The 11904-nt window shown below is 35.2% G+C and overlaps 1 long non-coding RNA gene across 1 annotated transcript; it reads left to right on the top strand.

Annotated features, from left to right (window-relative positions):
• Positions 1–244: 244 nt before the first annotated feature.
• LOC131546654 (uncharacterized) lies at positions 245–846 on the top strand. The gene is made up of 3 exons (XR_009272761.1): positions 245–296; positions 416–460; positions 711–846. It is a non-coding gene; the product is annotated as an uncharacterized LOC131546654 (long non-coding RNA).
• The last annotated feature ends 11058 nt before the right edge of the window (positions 847–11904 follow it).

Genomic DNA, 11904 nt, shown 5'->3' with positions numbered 1-11904 from the left:
GTCAAATAATCATTTTTGGATTTTATTTTTTTGCATAAATTGTGACATCCTTTCTATAACGACCAATAATTATGAAACTAATATGTTTTTATTAAAATGATAATATTTGTGAGCTATTAAATAATTCAAATCCAGTAAGAGCCCTCTGCATTTTATCATTTTATTATTGTTATACATTATGATTTGATGTCCATAATGAACTGCATTGTGTTGTTCTGCCAATGCTTCACCACCTCACAGGAAACAAGAAGCAGATGAAGATGAACTCTGATCTCTGTGAAACAGACCACGAGGGTGTAAGTATATTTGCAACACAACAGGTTATTATTCAGCTCATATATGAGATCTGCTCTTGAGTTCTGTACATTTATATACGTCTTAATCTAATTTCTACAACTCTGCATGATCTGTACAGGTGAAGATGATCTCAGGCTGTGACAAACACACAATAACGGCCTGTGTAAGTCAGTTGAACTCGACACACACCTACACTCCTCCATCATGTTTACCACATCATGTCTGTTCACTGTCACCAACAAATAGCACTGACACACTTCTTGATGGAAACATGTGCAATCAAAGCTCTGTAAAATCCGTTTTGTTCCATCTATTTATAAATTAACAGCTATAAATAACATGATCACTTATAAATTGCTCAGTAGAGTTTTGAACAGTTGTTTGTTTCATTGTTTTATCTTTGTTTTCATCAGGTCTTCAGTCTTCATACAGTTTCATGAACATCTTTTCTTTTCAAGACAGCAGTGTGTGTCTGACACTCATGTGATCATCTGATGAGCATCTCAATACTGGAAGGTATTTGTCATTTTCATGGGACTGAGAACAAGAACATCACAATGATAATAAGTGCACACCCAGAGGGATGTTGACAAGTGAATGGAAGGTGGTTTATTGCAAAGAACTAATGGTAACACTTTAAAATAAGGTTGTATTTGTTAACATTAGTTAACTGTAATAGTTAACATGAACTAACAAATATTTCTGAAGTATTTACGTTTCAAAATGTCTTCCTTTTTCAGCCCTTTATTGCCCCCGTGCCAACTTTTTTGAGACCTGTAGCAGGCATCAAATTTTTAAATGAGCTCATTTAGTGGATAAAAGTGTAAAACTTCTCCGTTTGAACATGTGTTATGTTCTCTATGTTCTATTGTGAATAAAATATTGGCTCATGTGATTTGAAAGTCTTTTAGTTTTCATTTTATTCAAATTTAAAAAACGTCCCAACATTTCCAGAATTCGGGTTGTATGTGTTACCACTGAACTTTTGTTAAATAACAGGGAAACATCCAGAGAAGATCAATCATAAATGCTTACAAAAAGGTGAAAAGTCCTAATTAAACAGACTAAACAGAGCTTTTAGCTTTGTAATATTATTAACACTTAAATAGTACATAATTTTCATCATTATGTGTTTAGTCTGATGTCACGGATGAGGCCTGTACTTCATATCTAGTATAAAAGAGTATGTAGAGCACTGTATGTGTACATAAAATATTTACATAATAAAAGTTGAATTTGCTGTTCATTCATCAGAGGTTCATTCACTGTTCATTTATCACATACATATACGATCTCCATGACAATTATTGAGACCAGGTGTTCTTAAGGTGACATTGGCCCTCATATAGCCTACTGTAGTTCCTGTGTTACACGTATGCAAGGCAAATGCACGTGTAATTTCTAATGCACTTGCAATGCACTTGTAAGTTCTAACAGTGCACATCAGCAATACAGCAATAAATGTAATGCTAAAATATATTATACTCATAAAAATAAGATAAACGTTTACAGTTATGTTATGTAAAATGATCTAATCTGAAACTATACTTACCAATGAGAAACATGACAAGTAATGAGCCAACTAAAATAAATGTTCATACCAGAGTTTGTATAACAGACCAGAGAAATACTTCGTTTTAAGAGAACTATACAGAAGAACAAGCCAAATGTAGAAAAGAGAAAAATGTAGAAAAAAAAGAACAAGAAGAGATTGTTTTAGTAAACACACAGCAAAACATGAGCTGCTCAATAAGACAAGCAAACACAGGCAGTGATAGGATGTTGTAGCGGAGGCATGCGCTAAAAAAAAAGTCTACCAGATTAAGGAGAAAATATTAACTATTAAAAAAAATAACTTAACAAATTTGTCTAATCTGATTAGTTCAGGCGCCAGACAAGCTCAGTCTTGTCAACTATAACTGCTTTACCCAGAGTAGCTCTTTAAGTCACCGGTTACACAAATAATTTGAATGAAATTCCCGCACAAAGTAAGTTCAGGTTCATAGTTTCAAAGTTGTATTTAAAAAAAAACTAACAGAGAAAAACTTTGCATTCTGGTTCCAGTTTATATGCAATCTCAGTTCACAGTGATATTTTCAACAAACAATATAGAATTAAAAAGAAAACTTAGTAATTTGGTTCAAGTTCAAATACAGATCTGCAGAATGTGCTCTGTGGTTTCAGACAAAAGTACAAAACTAAACATATTATATTTGTATACATTACATGAACATCCATTAATATAAGTATTGTATATGTGAGTATTGTATTTAGATTACTTGTGTTTGCTTTCAAATTTTGAATACTTGATCTCCAGCATTGTTTTTACTAAAGACTGACTGACTGACTGACTGAATGACTAACAATATAAATAAATAAATAATGTGCATATAATAATGTTAACATGATCAATACAAACTATATTCTATGTAGCCTAACTGACTATGTTCTATGTAAATGTGGTTTTTATATTCAATAATCTTTGTTTGTATAAAATGTTATTAAGTACTGTATTGACCCGAATATAAGACGACCCTGATTATAGGACGACCCCCCTTTTTCCAGATGTACCTTTTGGAAAAAGGCTTTTTGAAAACCAAATCTTGTTGTTTTTTCTCTCTCTCTCTGTAAAACACATTTTTTTCTTAAATTATTTTTCCTAATTTATTTTTATTTTTTTTGAAAGTATGGTAAATACTGGTAAAATGTACCAACAATGACATTGAAAAATATACACTTTTTGATATAGGCCCTACCATAAAAATAACAGGTAGGCCATCTGAATTATATAACATTTAGGTTATCCATCTCATAGTGGCCTACCAAAATTTAATTAGCAGTAGAAGTGAAATCTTATTGTAGTCTTCAAATCTGGGTACTGTCTTATGTTTTAAAATCACTTACAGAGAAAATTTGGTCCCATCAGGCTAACATGACAGTCACGACTCATGCGGTATGCTTTTTCTTTTGTTTTCACTCGCGATCTTTACAACACACATTACATTACATATTTACGGTGACGCATTGCTGCCGCACACATATTTTTTTTCCACTCAATTATGTCGTAATAACGAGATCTTATCTCGTTTTAACGACATCTTTTCTCGTAATAACGAGATGTTTTCTCGTTAAAACGACATCTTTTCTCGTAATAACGAGATGTTTTCTCGTTAAAACGACATCTTTTCTCGTAAAACGAGATGTTTTCTCGTAAAACGAGATGTTTTCTCGTAAAAACGAGATGTTTTCTCGTTAAAACGAGATGTTTTCTCGTTAAAACGACATCTTTTCTCGTAAAAACAAGATGTTATGTCGTTAAAATGTTAAAATCTTTTTTTCTCGTAATAACGACATATTATGTCATAAATATTTTCCGTTATAATAGATGGTGGCCTACATTATGTGAGCAAGCTGATTGTCCGTGCTACTGTCCTGACATAATCTGCACGCTGCTGAAGTTATGAAATACACTGTTTTAAATGTATTTTAATGTAATGGTTTTAATTTGTAGCGGCATGTTTATTAGGATTAATCTCCAATCTGTCTACAATATAGTGCTATTAACTGCACTCAGACCCATGACTCATTTAGGCTATATGATCAGATCAAAACAGCTATTTTTGAATATCCACTCTGGGCTTGGAATATTTCTTTATTTTAATGACTGAAGTTTGATTTAACAACAAATCGAAATACGAACAAAAAGAAATAAAGAAATTTTCTAATAGGCTAATAATAATAATAATAATAATTATTATTATTATTATTATTATTATTATTTCGTTCTGTTTGGCAAACGGGAAAACGAAATGAACGGTCTTGATACTTTACTCTGATTATATATGTCTTAATTATATTATTAAATTATATCTTTAGCTGAATCAAGCCTCATCGCATGGCGTTCCTCTTCTGGGTTAAATTCCATGCTTCGCTTTAGGCCGCGTGTGCACCAAAGCGTTTTTTTTGCCAGCTGAAAACGCTCGGCTGTGAGCGCTTGACAGCGCAGCGTTTTTTCCCGTATACTATACCCAGACAGCAAAGAGTGTCGGCTCAGATCCGGCCCACAACTGGCCCGCATGGATTTCACACGGGCCAGAACTATGTTGCTGTCTGGGTAGACTGTACTTTTTGGTTGCTATGATACGGAATCCGCTGAAGTAATGGCAGACACATCGCGAATGAAATGTTTCTCCAAACATTATATTTCATAACAGATTAATTCTTCTGTGTGATGGGATAGACAAGACTGAGTTGAAAAGTGGCGTTTTTAGGCTGGCCCATGCACAAATAGCCTATAGTTATTTTTTTAACCCACGAACAAAAAATACGAAAAAGCTTTCCCGTTTGCCAAACAGAACGAAATAATAATAATAATAATAATTATTATTATTATTATTAGCCTATTAGAAAATTTCTTTATTTCTTTTTGTTCGTATTTCGATTTGTTGTTAAATCAAACTTCAGTCATTAAAATAAAGAAATATTCCAAGCCCAGAGTGGATATTCAAAAATAGCTGTTTTGATCTGATCATATAGCCTAAATGAGTCATGGGTCTGAGTGCAGTTAATAGCACTATATTGTAGACAGATTGGAGATTAATCCTAATAAACATGCCGCTACAAATTAAAACCATTACATTAAAATACATTTAAAACAGTGTATTTCATAACTTCAGCAGCGTGCAGATTATGTCAGGACAGTAGCACGGACAATCAGCTTGCTCACATAATGTAGGCCACCATCTATTATAACGGGAAAATATTTATGACATAATATGTCGTTATTACGAGAAAAAAAGATTTTAACATTTTAACGACATAACATCTTGTTTTTACGAGAAAAGATGTCGTTTTAACGAGAAAACATCTCGTTATTACGAGAAAAGATGTCGTTTTAACGAGATAATTATGTCGTTTTAACGAGAAAACATCTCGTTTTTACGAGAAAAGATGTCGTTTTAACGAGAAAACATCTCGTTATTACGAGAAAAGATGTCGTTAAAACGAGAAAAGATGTCGTTAAAACGACATAAGATCTCGTTATTACGACATAATTGAGTGGAAAAAATAATATGTGTGCGGCAGCAATGCGTCACCGTACATATTTCATGGCACACTCGTTTTATGCGTTTTTGGCGCCACCTTGTTGTGGGTGTGTTATTGACATGTCAAAGTCTAGACCCTGAATATAAGATGACCGTGTTTTTTCAGATGTATTTCCAAGAAAAAACATTGTCTTATATTCGGGTCAATACGGTATATTCTCATCTGCTGCATTGCACTTGCCCACTTCTTCCTTTACGTTCTCTACACTACAGCATGTCTAAATATCCTGAGCAGACAGTAAGACAAACACACTCCTTCTCAGCCCTTAAACTGAGCGTCCTGATTCTGTTATGGCCAATTTTCAGACCAGGATTCTTCATCTGGATCTCCTTGTCATTATTATTCTCCTGATTCATGCAGGTACTTTTCGACAGTAAATAGGATGTACTTCATGCATGTTGATATGTCTATAAGTCCAGCATAGTTTGATGACTAATAATATTGTTTACTAATTCGCAAGTGCAGTTCTTGAAAAAGTAATGTTTGTATTTTAATGTGTCATGTTCAAAAGATTTGTTCAAAATACCATATGAAAAATATATTGTGTGTATGCTGTTTTCTACTGCATGATGACAGTGACATTGTTTTCACAACATCTTTTCATCAGATTATTCAGAATCTAATCAAGAGCAAAGGATTCGGCAGCACATCAACAAAACAGTGTTTTTGTGGGAAACAGTTACACTTCACTGCAACAAAACCCAGTTTGATGATGATTTCACATGGAAAATCAACAACTCTGTTATTTTTAGGCAGGTCTCTGATATTAACATAACTAAGACAAACTTGAGCTCAAACAGAATTCACATCGACCCAGCAGTTCCGAGAGAATTAACAATACATCAAATACAAGCGTCTGATGCTGGAAACTACAGCTGTTACCCAGCAGCAATGAGATGGACATTAACAATAACAGGTTATTGCATGACTTCATTTCATTTATTTGTAAAAGAGTTTCTGTAAAAGAGTTCAATGCAGAAAATATAAGTTTGTTCATAATAATAGTGAGTAGTGCTGGTTGACTGATATGTTAGACTCTTTTGTGTCTGTCAGAAATCCTGATCAGACCAGAATCACTCAAACAAATTCCGCTGTACATAATCATAATCATCATCATCATCATCATCTCTGGAGTCATTATAATCTGTCTGATCATCACTATCAGCATCTGCATTTACAGGTGAGAGATACTGAGTTTTTATTACCATTTCTTACCCAAAGAAAAACTGACGTAGTTTCAGCTCCAGCTTGTGCTATAGAGTGATTAACTTTTTTTCTACTTTTTAAATGATCTGTTACAATACATTTTAAATGTATAGTTGTAGGCATTGCCTATTTAAACATGAGTAAAAATAGCCAGCTTTGATGGCAAATGTTATTTTCATTAACTACCATTAACAGATTGTGTAAATAACATCTACCATTTTAACGCTTTCTAAATGCAGAGGGAGGTGGACAGTAAAAAAGTACATTTATTGAGTATTGTACTTAAGTGCACTTTTTGAGTATCTGTTCTTCACTTGAGTATATTTTTTTTCTGGAAGCTTATGACTTTAACTTTGCTATTTAAAAGACAAATGTTGTTCATTTCACTCCACTACATTTCTATCAAGGTTCTCAAAGTAGAAAGTTGTTACTATGTAGCAGCTTTGAAAGTCAGTGGGTGATTTATTTATTTTTTCTTCTCCAAAATGTGACTTTCTTTTTTTAGACAGTCTATCAGTAATCACTATTGTAGGACTACATGAAGTGATTTCCCAGCATTTTTTGAACACTGACCAGTTGCAAATGTAATATTTATTCACAACAATTCAATAATAAGAAGTTAATATTGTGGAATATAGACACAATATTGTCTCATTTTGCAAAATTGTGTAAATAAAAATATTAGCCACAGAAGAACTGTTGTGCATCTTGTAACAAAACAAAGTAGGTGTTTGATTTGAAGCAGCTCTGCACACTGTTCTGTATATGACATCAAATTACCGTGAGAGTGATTAGATAGCATTTTTGTTTTTAAGTCAAATATATCTTGCTGTTTTGCTTTTTTGTTAAAGCAGTGTTGCTGTTGTAAAGTTGTGTTGCTGGGTTTTAAAGCAGGTTTTTATTTTTTTTCATATCAGATCAAATGTGGATGAATGTGTATGTGCACACACTGCCACACTGTAAACAATGCTTTTCTTACTTAGATTTTTCTGTCTTGTTTCCAGCCAAAATATCTAAAAATTCTCAAATCAAGAAGGATTAATTATTGAAGTAAAAATTATTGTCTAGTTTTCAGAAGAAAAAAAAAGTGAGTTTTTGCTTGAAACAAGCAAAATGATCAGCCAATGGGGTGAGCAAAATAATCTTGTTTTCTGTTTAAAATATTATTTTGCTTACCTCATTCGTAAGTATATATAAGTATATATACATATATATATATATATATATATATATCTCACTTGCTTCAATTCTATAGGTTTTTAACATTCTAAAAGATCTTTTTTCCAAAGATATACTACAAGCTAGTCAGTGGACTGTATTCAGTAGGCGTAATGTATTGTAAGTTGCTTCAGAGGCATAAGGTATTGCAAGTATTACATACAACAATAAAACAGTGCACTGATATAAAAAAGGAAATTTACTTTTGCTACTTAAGTGCTTTTAATAGAAAATACTTCTGTACTTTTACTTAAGAAAAAAATCATTCTTTACAACTTTCACTTGTAATGGAGTAACATTTGACCAGCAGTATCTGTTCATTCACTCAAGAATTGGAATTGTGTACTTTGTCAACCTCTGTCTAAATGTCTATATTGCCCCATCATATTTTTACATATACATGTCTACTTTTAGATTTAATCATTTAACTCTTGCCCAGGACGCAAACAATATATACAGTAAACTCTGTCACACAATAAGTTAAATTAATTTCAAAGATTTAATTTTATGAAATAATTTGTATGTATTTAGGGTATATAAAATGCACTATTATCTTATTTCATCTTTAAGATGTAAATTTCATCACATTAAATATTGTTAAATATTGGCCAAATTAAGTAAACTTGTATTGAATGAAGTAAAAGTGTATTTTAAGAGAATTAAAAGCTCTTAAGCTCTAAAAATGCAGGACTGCCCATAGTTGAAGTTCTCATAATTGAGACATCCACACATACTACAGAAATCCAGTGATCAGCTACTGATTTTCTTACAAATTGAGCTGCATTCTGTTCTTCTCCAAATTTATCACTGTAACAGGAAACTGAGGCAGAAGATGAACTCTAGTTCAGAAAAGGAGGATGTAAGTGTATAGCACAGCACAGGTTATTACTAAGCACATGTTCTTCATTGAGATGTTCAGCTTCTTGCAATATCTGTTATTTCTATTTGTTCATGATCTATACAGGTGAAGATGATCTCAGACTGTGACAAACACACAATAACAGCCTGTGTAAGTCAGTTGAACTCGACACACACCTACACTCCTCCATCATGTTTACCACATCATGTCGGTTCACCAGCCCCATCTGTCACCGGCCCCCAAATATCACTGACACACTTCTTGATGGAAAAAAGTTGTGCAATCTAACTACTACTTTATTAAAAATGTGTACTTTTTATAAATTAACAACCATAAATATACACAATCACTCATAAATTGTTCAGCAGAGTTTTGAACAGGAGCTGAAATGCCTGTTGTTTGTGTTTCATTGATTTATCTTTGTCTTTATCAGGTCTACAGTCTTCATACAGTTTCATGAACATCTTTTGACCTTTTGTCAATGGGTTAGAGAGTGGGACTGTCACAATAATAATAAGTGCAGTCTCAGAGGATCTGTATGTATGTGCATTTGCTGCTAAAATGCTGTTTGTTTATTTCATTTAAAATATCTAGCAAGTAAATTTCATTTTCATACAGTTTTAATCTTTGATATGCACAACTACAGAGCATTTATCATTATGGATATAAATAATTAGGATTTTGTGGTGAATGGAATACAGAAATTATCCATCAGAGCGATGAATAATTTTGGAATATTGCATTTGACACATTGCAGGAGAACACACAGTGGTGCCATAACAAACACTGAGCTGATGCAGTATTGTAGCATTGCCAATAACAGTAAAGATACAGGATAAGAAAAGACAGAGTCTTTATGTTGACACAATTCCTCTAAGAGTCGCAGTTAAATTCTATGATAAACAGGTAAATAAAAAGCCTTGGATAAAATATTGATCAATGCACAGATACAAAGACTATGTCAAATATGGTGCTGCAAATCCCAAACATTATGACGGTTGATCTTGTGATGAGTGAGGATTGAGGTTATGTTTTATTGTACAATGTAATAATTCATAATTAATGAGAGGCTAATAAGAGAGTTGAAAATGGGAAATGAATGGGAAATGGGACTGCTCATGCAGTGCTTATGTATTTCTAAAACTTTTGCATGATTGCATAAGCTCAGTAAATTAATATATTGTGTTTAATGTTTCAGTTATTTTCAGGGATTCAAGTGGCATAGATTTTGTAAATGTGCTTTATGTGCTTTATATGTTTGACTGTAGCATGTTGAATAGGGTGAATCATGTTGTTTCTCTGTCATTAGCTCTCTGTGGCTACCCATACGGAAATGTATTATAATATGACATATATGTACCTATATCACGAGTGATGTTGTCATGTATGTTGTCTTAAAAGACAATATATTATTATTACATATACATCCTCAGGATATATAGTCATGGCCAAAAATATCGGCACCCTTGGTAAATATGATCAAAGAAGGCTGTGAAAATTAATCTGCATTGTTAATCCTTTTGATCTTTTATTTAAAAAAATTCATAAAAATCTAACCTGCATTATGAAATTATTTCTTTTTTTCAAATACACGTTGGACACAATTATTGGCACCCCTAGAAATTCTTATGAGCAAAATATCTCTGAAGTATATTCCCATTCAAATTCACAATTTTGTGCACTCCAGGGTGATTATGAACGTGAAATTATCCAGCCATGGCTTCCTGTTTCACAGAAATATAAATAGGAGGGAAAACAAAGCCCAAATTCCCTTAATCATCCATCACAATGAGAAAAACCAAAGAATATATTTCTGATGTGCAGCAAAAGACAATTGAGCTTCACAAATTAGAGAAGTGGCTTTAAGAAAAGAGCTAGAGCAGTGAAAATTCCCATTTCCACCATCAGGGCAATAATTAAGAATTTCCAATCAACATAAAATGTTACGAAACTGCCTGGAAGAGGACATGTGTGTATATCGTCCTAATGCACGGTGAGAAGGAGAGTTTGACTGGCTAAAGACTCTCCAAGGACCACAGCTGGAGAATTGCAGAAAGTAGTTGAGTCTCGGGGTCAGAAACCCTTGAAAAAAATGGTCAAACAGCACCTACAGGTCAGACTTTGTCTCAGTGTCTTGTTTCCCCCTCCTCTCGTGCCCTTATTTGGAGTTCCTGTTCCTGTCCTCGTTATGTCTTCATTAGTTAATTAGTCCCCAGCCCTGTGTTTGTAATTATCTAATCTCCCCAGCCTTCTTAAGCCCTGTGTTTCCTTGCCTCAGTGACTCTTATCTTATATTGTCAGTATATTGTCGTTTAAATTGTCAGTAGATTGTCATAGATTGTCATAGATTGTCCTAGTTGTCAGTAAATGTCATTTTGTGATTGTCGTTCCGTGTCTCCAGCGTTCCCTGTGTTTGGCTTAATAAAGTCTATTATCTAAGAAGCTCCTCGCCTCCTCGTCTCTGGCTCCTACGTGGATCGTGACAGAAGACCGGACCAAAACAAAAGATGGAAGTCGCCACTCAGATCCTCGCCCTTGCCCGCCAGGATCTCCCCTTCTACGAATTCGCAGGGGAGTTCTGCAAATTGGCCGCGGGGAACGCATTGGACGACGCGACCATCCTCCACCTGTTCCGGCTCGGGGTCTCTTACCACTGCCCTGTGGACCTCCCAGACACCACAGGATTGTGTTGGAGGGAAGGGGTCTACCGGTGTCTGGGAAGTGTCCGGTCCCCCTCACCCGCCACCGTCCACGGCTCTCCCTAGTCCGCCGTCAGAGAGTATGGCAAGCCCGCCACCAGAGAGTATGGCAAGCCTGCCGCCAGAGAGTATGGCAAGCCCGCCGGAGAATCGCAAGTGCCCGCCAGTGCCTGCTCCTCGCAAGAGCCCTCCTGCGTCTCCGCTGGTCCCGTCCAGCCCTCCTGCGTTTCCGCTGGTCCCGTCCAGCCCTCTTGCGTCTCCGCTAGTCCCGTCCAGCTCCGCGTTTCCAGAGCGCCCCCCAGTGCCTGTGCCACAAAGGCGTCTCCCTAACTCGGCGCTTCCAGAGCACCCCCCAGTACCTGCGCCACGAAGGCGCCTCCCTATCTCCGCGCTTCCAGAGCGCCCCCAAGAGCCCGCTCCCCCTGAACGCCAGCCTGAAATTACCCCTAATTTCCCCAAGAAAATTTTTTGGGGGTGGCTAGTAGGGCTCCTGCCATAGAGGCTGAGGTGGGGGCTGGG

Source organism: Onychostoma macrolepis, chromosome 09, assembly GCF_012432095.1.
Source record: "Onychostoma macrolepis isolate SWU-2019 chromosome 09, ASM1243209v1, whole genome shotgun sequence".
NCBI classification, from domain to species: Eukaryota; Metazoa; Chordata; class Actinopteri; order Cypriniformes; family Cyprinidae; genus Onychostoma; species Onychostoma macrolepis.
The sequence above is the reverse complement of the archived record's forward strand: the minus strand, read 5'-3'. Positions and strand labels throughout refer to the sequence as shown.